General features: G+C 43.5%; 1 pseudogene; it reads left to right on the forward strand.

The window, feature by feature from the left end:
* Nucleotides 1–1,453: 1,453 nt before the first annotated feature.
* Nucleotides 1,454–4,886, forward strand: LOC135587416 (uncharacterized; annotated as a pseudogene).
* Nucleotides 4,887–6,000: the final 1,114 nt, after the last annotated feature.

Below are 6,000 nucleotides of genomic sequence, written 5' to 3' on the forward strand. Positions count from 1 at the left end.
GTGCCCTCGCCCCGCCGCACAGGCCGCCGCCGGCAGGGTAGCGGCGGCGGCAGCAGCGAAAGGGGGAAAGGGCATTAGGGTTTTCTGAAAAAAGACAGTTTTGCCCCTCGGAATTTGAAAAATTCCAGTTTCTGTCTTTTATCCAAATTATTAAAATACCCTTAGGAATTGAGAAATTCCCTACATGTCCCTGATTTCAGAAAATATTAATTAATTAAAAGGTTAAGATGATTATTATTTTTATTATTATCTAGTAGTCCTACATGATGATGATTATTTATACATGTGATGTATAATGTGTGGACGGATGATCATGGACCGTATGATGTGTGTACTTGTGATTATTATTATTGAGGTCTGTGAACCTCCATTATATTTCTCGTTTATTGTCGGGCCTGCGTGCCTATGATTAAGTTGTAATCACATGAGGAGGCGCAGCGGGAGCGTGGATGCGATAGCGGGACCCACGAGACGGACGATCGTGATGCATGGAGATGCATCAAGATGTCGACGAAACCGACGAGGACGAGATGGACGATCACAGGGCATGGAGATGCACCGTTGCACACATAGATCTTGATGTGAGTGATTAGGCCTACTGGCTCGGGCCTAATCATATTAGGTTGTGGTCCATGATCATCTGATGTGATTGCTTATACACATACTAGATATGTATATATATTTGCATGCAATGTAGATATATATTAAATATGTATATGTGTGACATGTCATATTAGGAGACCAAATTATAGAAACATCTCTCGATAATATTAAGTCAGTAAACGTGAGGCAATTAGATTGACCCACGTGGCCTTCCATCGTTATGAGTAGGAACCGATTCCCGGTGTAGGTTGAGTTGGTCGAGTCCCTCGAGACTCACCTATATCGCGATTTGCTATCTTGCTTATGACATAGAGATGTCACCGGTGACCTGAGGGCATGGTATGCTTGGTCGAGTCCCTCGAGGGTATATCATCAAATCAGACTCATCTTGTAACGAAGGTGTTGACTTAACCGAGCATCATGGTTGATCGAGTCCCTCGAGGCCATGGTGATTCGGAGGCCGAACAGGACGGGAATCACAAGGAGTTGTGATCGGCAAGAGTTGCCTACCTTTTAGGCTTAGTGTGATTGGTCGAGTCCCTCGAGGTTACACTAAGACGCTGATTGGATCCTGATCCCCACTAGAAGTCTGCCGGAGACTTTCGTTTCACGTGCTGAGGGTGTCGCGTGACTCGTTAGTAAAATAGTGGGAGCATATTAAGATAGAAGTCCATATCTTGATAGTTTATTTCTTGCAAAATCTGCATGTTATACATTTCTGCTACATCTTTATTTTCAGAAAATGTCGCTTTCAAATCCCTTACGTGGCATACTTGATGTCAACCGCCTCACTGGTCCAAATTATACGGATTGGCTCCGTAACTTGAGAATTGTTCTCACAGCGGAGAAAATCGTGTACGTCCTTGATACAGTGATGCCTACGCCCGAAGAAGGGGCAAGCGAGGATGAGATCGCTCGCTACGTGAAGTACATTGATGACTCCACTCTTGCTCAGTGCTATATGTTGGGCTCTATGACTCCAGAGTTACAGAGACAACATGAAAAGATGGATGCCAGATCCATTCTCCTACATGTCCGCAAATTGTTTGAGGAACAGGGAAGGACTCAACGATATGAGATATCCAAGAGCCTTTTCCGCGCTAGGATGACTGAGGGGACACCGGTTCAGAACCATGTCCTAAAGATGATTGAGTGGATAGAGAAACTCATAGGTCTAGGAATGGTCCTAGAGGATAACTTGTGTGTGGACATTGTGCTTCAGTCCCTACCATATTCCTTTTCACAGTTCATAATGAATTTTAATATGAACAAGCTTGAGGTGACTCTCCAGAGCTCCTCAATATGTTGAGGGAGGCAGAGAGTACTATTAAGAAAGAGAAGCCAGTTCTCTACACTGGTGAGACCAGAAAGAAAAGGAAAGCAGAAAGGTCCCTTAAGAAGGGAAAGGGCAAGGGCAAACAAGGTAAAGTAAAGGTTGCTAAGAAAGACCCAACAAAGGACAAAGGCCAGTGCTTCCACTGTGGTAAAGATGGGCACTGGAAGAGAAACTACAAAGAATACCTTGCAGAAAGGGCGAAACAAAAGCTTGATGAAGCTTCAGGTACATTCATGATCAGTCTCCATTTGTCAGACTCTTATGATAACACATGGGTATTGGATACCGATAGTGCTTATCATATATGCAATTCGTTATAGGTTCTGGCAAGACCTAGGAGACTAGAGAGAGGCGAGATGGACCTCAAGATGGGTAATGGAGCAAAAGTTGCTGTATTAGCTGTTGGCGAGGTCGCCCTACATCTGCCTAGTGGAGCTTTTATTGCATTAGATGCATGTTATTTTGTTCCTTCTATTATCAAAAACATTATCTTCATTTCATGTTTAACAGTTAGTGGATATAAATTTGTTTTTGAGAACAATGGTTGTTCGATATTATTAGATGATAAGATCATCACGAAAGGAACATTGCATAATGGTTTATTTATGTTAGACACCACTCCACATATCATGAATGTAAATGTGTCCAAAAGGAAACGAGATGAGTTGAACAGTGCATACCTGTGGCATTGTAGGCTAGGTCACATCCATGAAAGAAGGATTCAAAAGTTGCTAAATGATGGATATCTAGATCCATTCGACTATATGTCTTATGCAACTTGTGAGCCTTGCATTCGTGGAAAATTGACCAACTCTCCATTTAGTGGAACTGGAGAGAGAGCCACTGAGTTGTTGGAACTCATACATAGTGATGTATGTGGACCCATGTCAACTCATGCCATTGGAGGTTACTCCTACTTCATTACATTTACTGATGATTTCTCAAGGTATGGATATGTGTACTTAATGAAGTACAAGTCCGAGGCCTTTGAGAAATTCGGAGAGTATAAGAATGAGGTGGAGAACCAGACTGGAAAGAGTATCAAAACTCTTCGATCAGATCGAGGAGGTGAGTACTTAAGTACAGAGTTTACTCAGTTCCTCAAGGACCATGGGATATTATCCCAATGGACACCTCCTTACACACCTCAGCTCAATGGTGACTCTGAAAGGAGAAATCGTACTTTATTAGATATGGTACGGTCCATGATAAGTTTCACTGACCTACTCATCTCATTCTGGGAATATGCCCTAGAAACCGCAGCTTACCTTTTGAACAGAGTTCCAACTAAGTCGGTAATGTCTACACCATATGAGATATGGAAAGGGAAGAAGCCTGATCTTAAGGTTGTTAAGATTTGGGGCTACCCAGCCCACGTTAAAAGACACAACCCTGATAAGTTAGAATCAAGGACAGAGCGATGCATATTTGTGGGATACCCCAAGGAAACTTGTGGGTATTACTTCTATCATCTCGAGGACCAAAAGGTCTTTGTAGCTAAGAGAGCAGTGTTCCTTGAGAAGGAACACATTCTTGGCGGAGACAGTGGGAGAATGATAGAGTTGAGCGAAGTTAGAGAACCAAGCTCAAGCACCACTCTACAGCCCGAGTCTGTTCAGGTACCTAATACACAAGTTTCAACTTTGCGCAGGTCTGATAGAGTATCTCATCCTCCTGAGAGATATGTGGGACATATTAGAGGAGAGGATGCTGAGGATATTGATCCTCAGACCTACGAGGAGGCTATTATGAGTTTAGACTCCGGGAAGTGGCAAGAAGCCATGAATTCTGAGATGGATTCTATGTACTCCAATAAGGTTTGGAACCTAGTTGATGCGCCCGAAGGTATTGTACCCATCGGTTGCAAATGGATCTTTAAGAAAAAGATCGGAGTAGATGGAAAGGTAGAGACCTATAAAGCAAGGCTAGTGGCTAAAGGGTATCGTCAAAGACAAGGTGTTGACTACGACGAAACCTTCTCACCCGTAGCAATGCTAATATCCATCAGAATTCTATTGGCTATCGTAGCACACTATGATTATGAGATCTGGCAGATGGATGTGAAAACCGCATTCCTTAATGGGAACCTCGAGGAGGAGGTGTATATGATGCAACCTGAGGGATTCGTGTCCAAGAACTGCCCAAATAAAGTGTGTAGGTTGCTTAAATCCATTTATGGACTAAAGCAAGCTTCCCGAAGTTGGAACATAAGATTTGATGAGTCAATCAGATCTTATGACTTCGTTAAGAACGAAGATGAGCCTTGTGTGTACAGGAAGGTAAGTGGGAGCGCTATCACCTTTTTGGTGTTATATGTGGATGACATCCTCATCATTGGGAATGACGTAGGAATGCTATCCATAGTAAAGACTTGGTTATCTAGACACTTCTCCATAAAGGACTTAGGGGAAGCATCCTATATCTTGGGGATTAGAATCTATAGAGATAGATCCAAGAGGATGCTTGGCTTGTCCCAGTCCAGGTACATAGAAACCATTGTCAAAAGGTTTGGCATGGAAAATTCCAAAGTGCAAACATGAATATGATACCTTATGCCTCAGCAATAGGGTCTATCATATATGCCATGCTATGTACTAGGCCTGATATAGCGCATGTTCTAAGTGTCACGAGCAGGTATCAGGCGGATCCAGGCTTGGAGCACTGGAAAGCAGTAAAGTGTATCCTTAAGTACTTGAGAAGGACTAAGGATCTTTTACTAGTATATGGAGGTAATAGCCTTAAGGTTGAAGGCTTCACTGACTCAAGTTTTCAGTCTGATGTCGATGATAGCAAGTCGAATTCAGGGTATGTGTACACCTTGAATGGAGGAGCAGTGTGCTGGAAGAGTTCCAAGCAAGATACCACTGCTGACTCGACCACAGAGGTGGAGTACGTTGCTGCATCGGATGTAGCAAAGGAGGGAGTCTAGGTGAAGAAGTTCATCACAGATTTGGGAGTCGATACAGATAGCGACAAGTCGACTTCCTTATATTGCAACAACTATGGGGTGATTACTCAAATAAGGGAACCCGGGTCTCATCAGAAGTGCTCTGAGGAGGTTCCAGCTTATAAGAGAGATCGTAACCCGAGGAGATGTAGTAGTGGAAAGAGTTTCATCCGAAGATAACATTGCAGATCCACTGACAAAGCCGTTGTCTCAGATTGTCTTTGAGCGTCACAGGGGTCTGATGGGGATCAGACACATAGGTGATTGGCTTTAGGTCAAGTGGGAGATTGCTAGTCATAGGTGCCCAGCAAGCCAATCACGTGAGTGATGGCACGTGTGACTTGATACAGAATCTTTTTGCTTATTATATTTTGGCGTATATCACTTTATAACTATTGCATAAATGCATATATATATTGTGATGTCCTTGGATTTGTGCAATGGGAATCGGATCATGATGAGATCACGATAATGAGATCGATTCACCTTTAAACACATATCCTAAATAATCCCGGTCATAGGTTACTCGAGAGGGACATCGTGATAACCGGATAGACTGGTGTGCTATATACCCGTCCATATGATGGATGCAGCTGGTCTCATAGTTGCTCATGTAGGGACACTAGGGATACAGTACAGGTGCTCATTGGAGAATGAGTTCACTGATTGATCCGCTTACGGAATGTTGGATGGTTGATGATGCCTTATTGTCAGACAGCGATTCCGTAGTCCTAGTGGTGTATCTGGTCCTTAGACTTGAGACACCAAGGATGTCCTGTATGAGTGCTCCACTCTTTGATACCAGACTTATAGGTTTGGCTGTCCCCAGATCTAGTACAGCTGGTCATTGGGAGTGGTAGTCGACCTTACGAGGGCTATTGAGTGTCAATAGAGGATCATCCACTCTCGACGTCATAAGAGGAATATCCTATGTGTTCTTGCTCAGACAAATCCCTGGCCAGGGTCATTCGGGTTGAGAGAGAAAGAGTTCTCCGGGAGAATCCGATTAGAGCGAGACTCGAGTAGAAACCGTATGGGTCTGACAACACCATGCTCGATATACGGTCTCTGGGATATTAGATGGATGAGGGACTATAGGTACATGGTAACTGAG

This window comes from Musa acuminata, chromosome BXJ1-1 (genome assembly GCF_036884655.1).
Source record: "Musa acuminata AAA Group cultivar baxijiao chromosome BXJ1-1, Cavendish_Baxijiao_AAA, whole genome shotgun sequence".
NCBI lineage: Eukaryota > Viridiplantae > Streptophyta > Magnoliopsida > Zingiberales > Musaceae > Musa > Musa acuminata.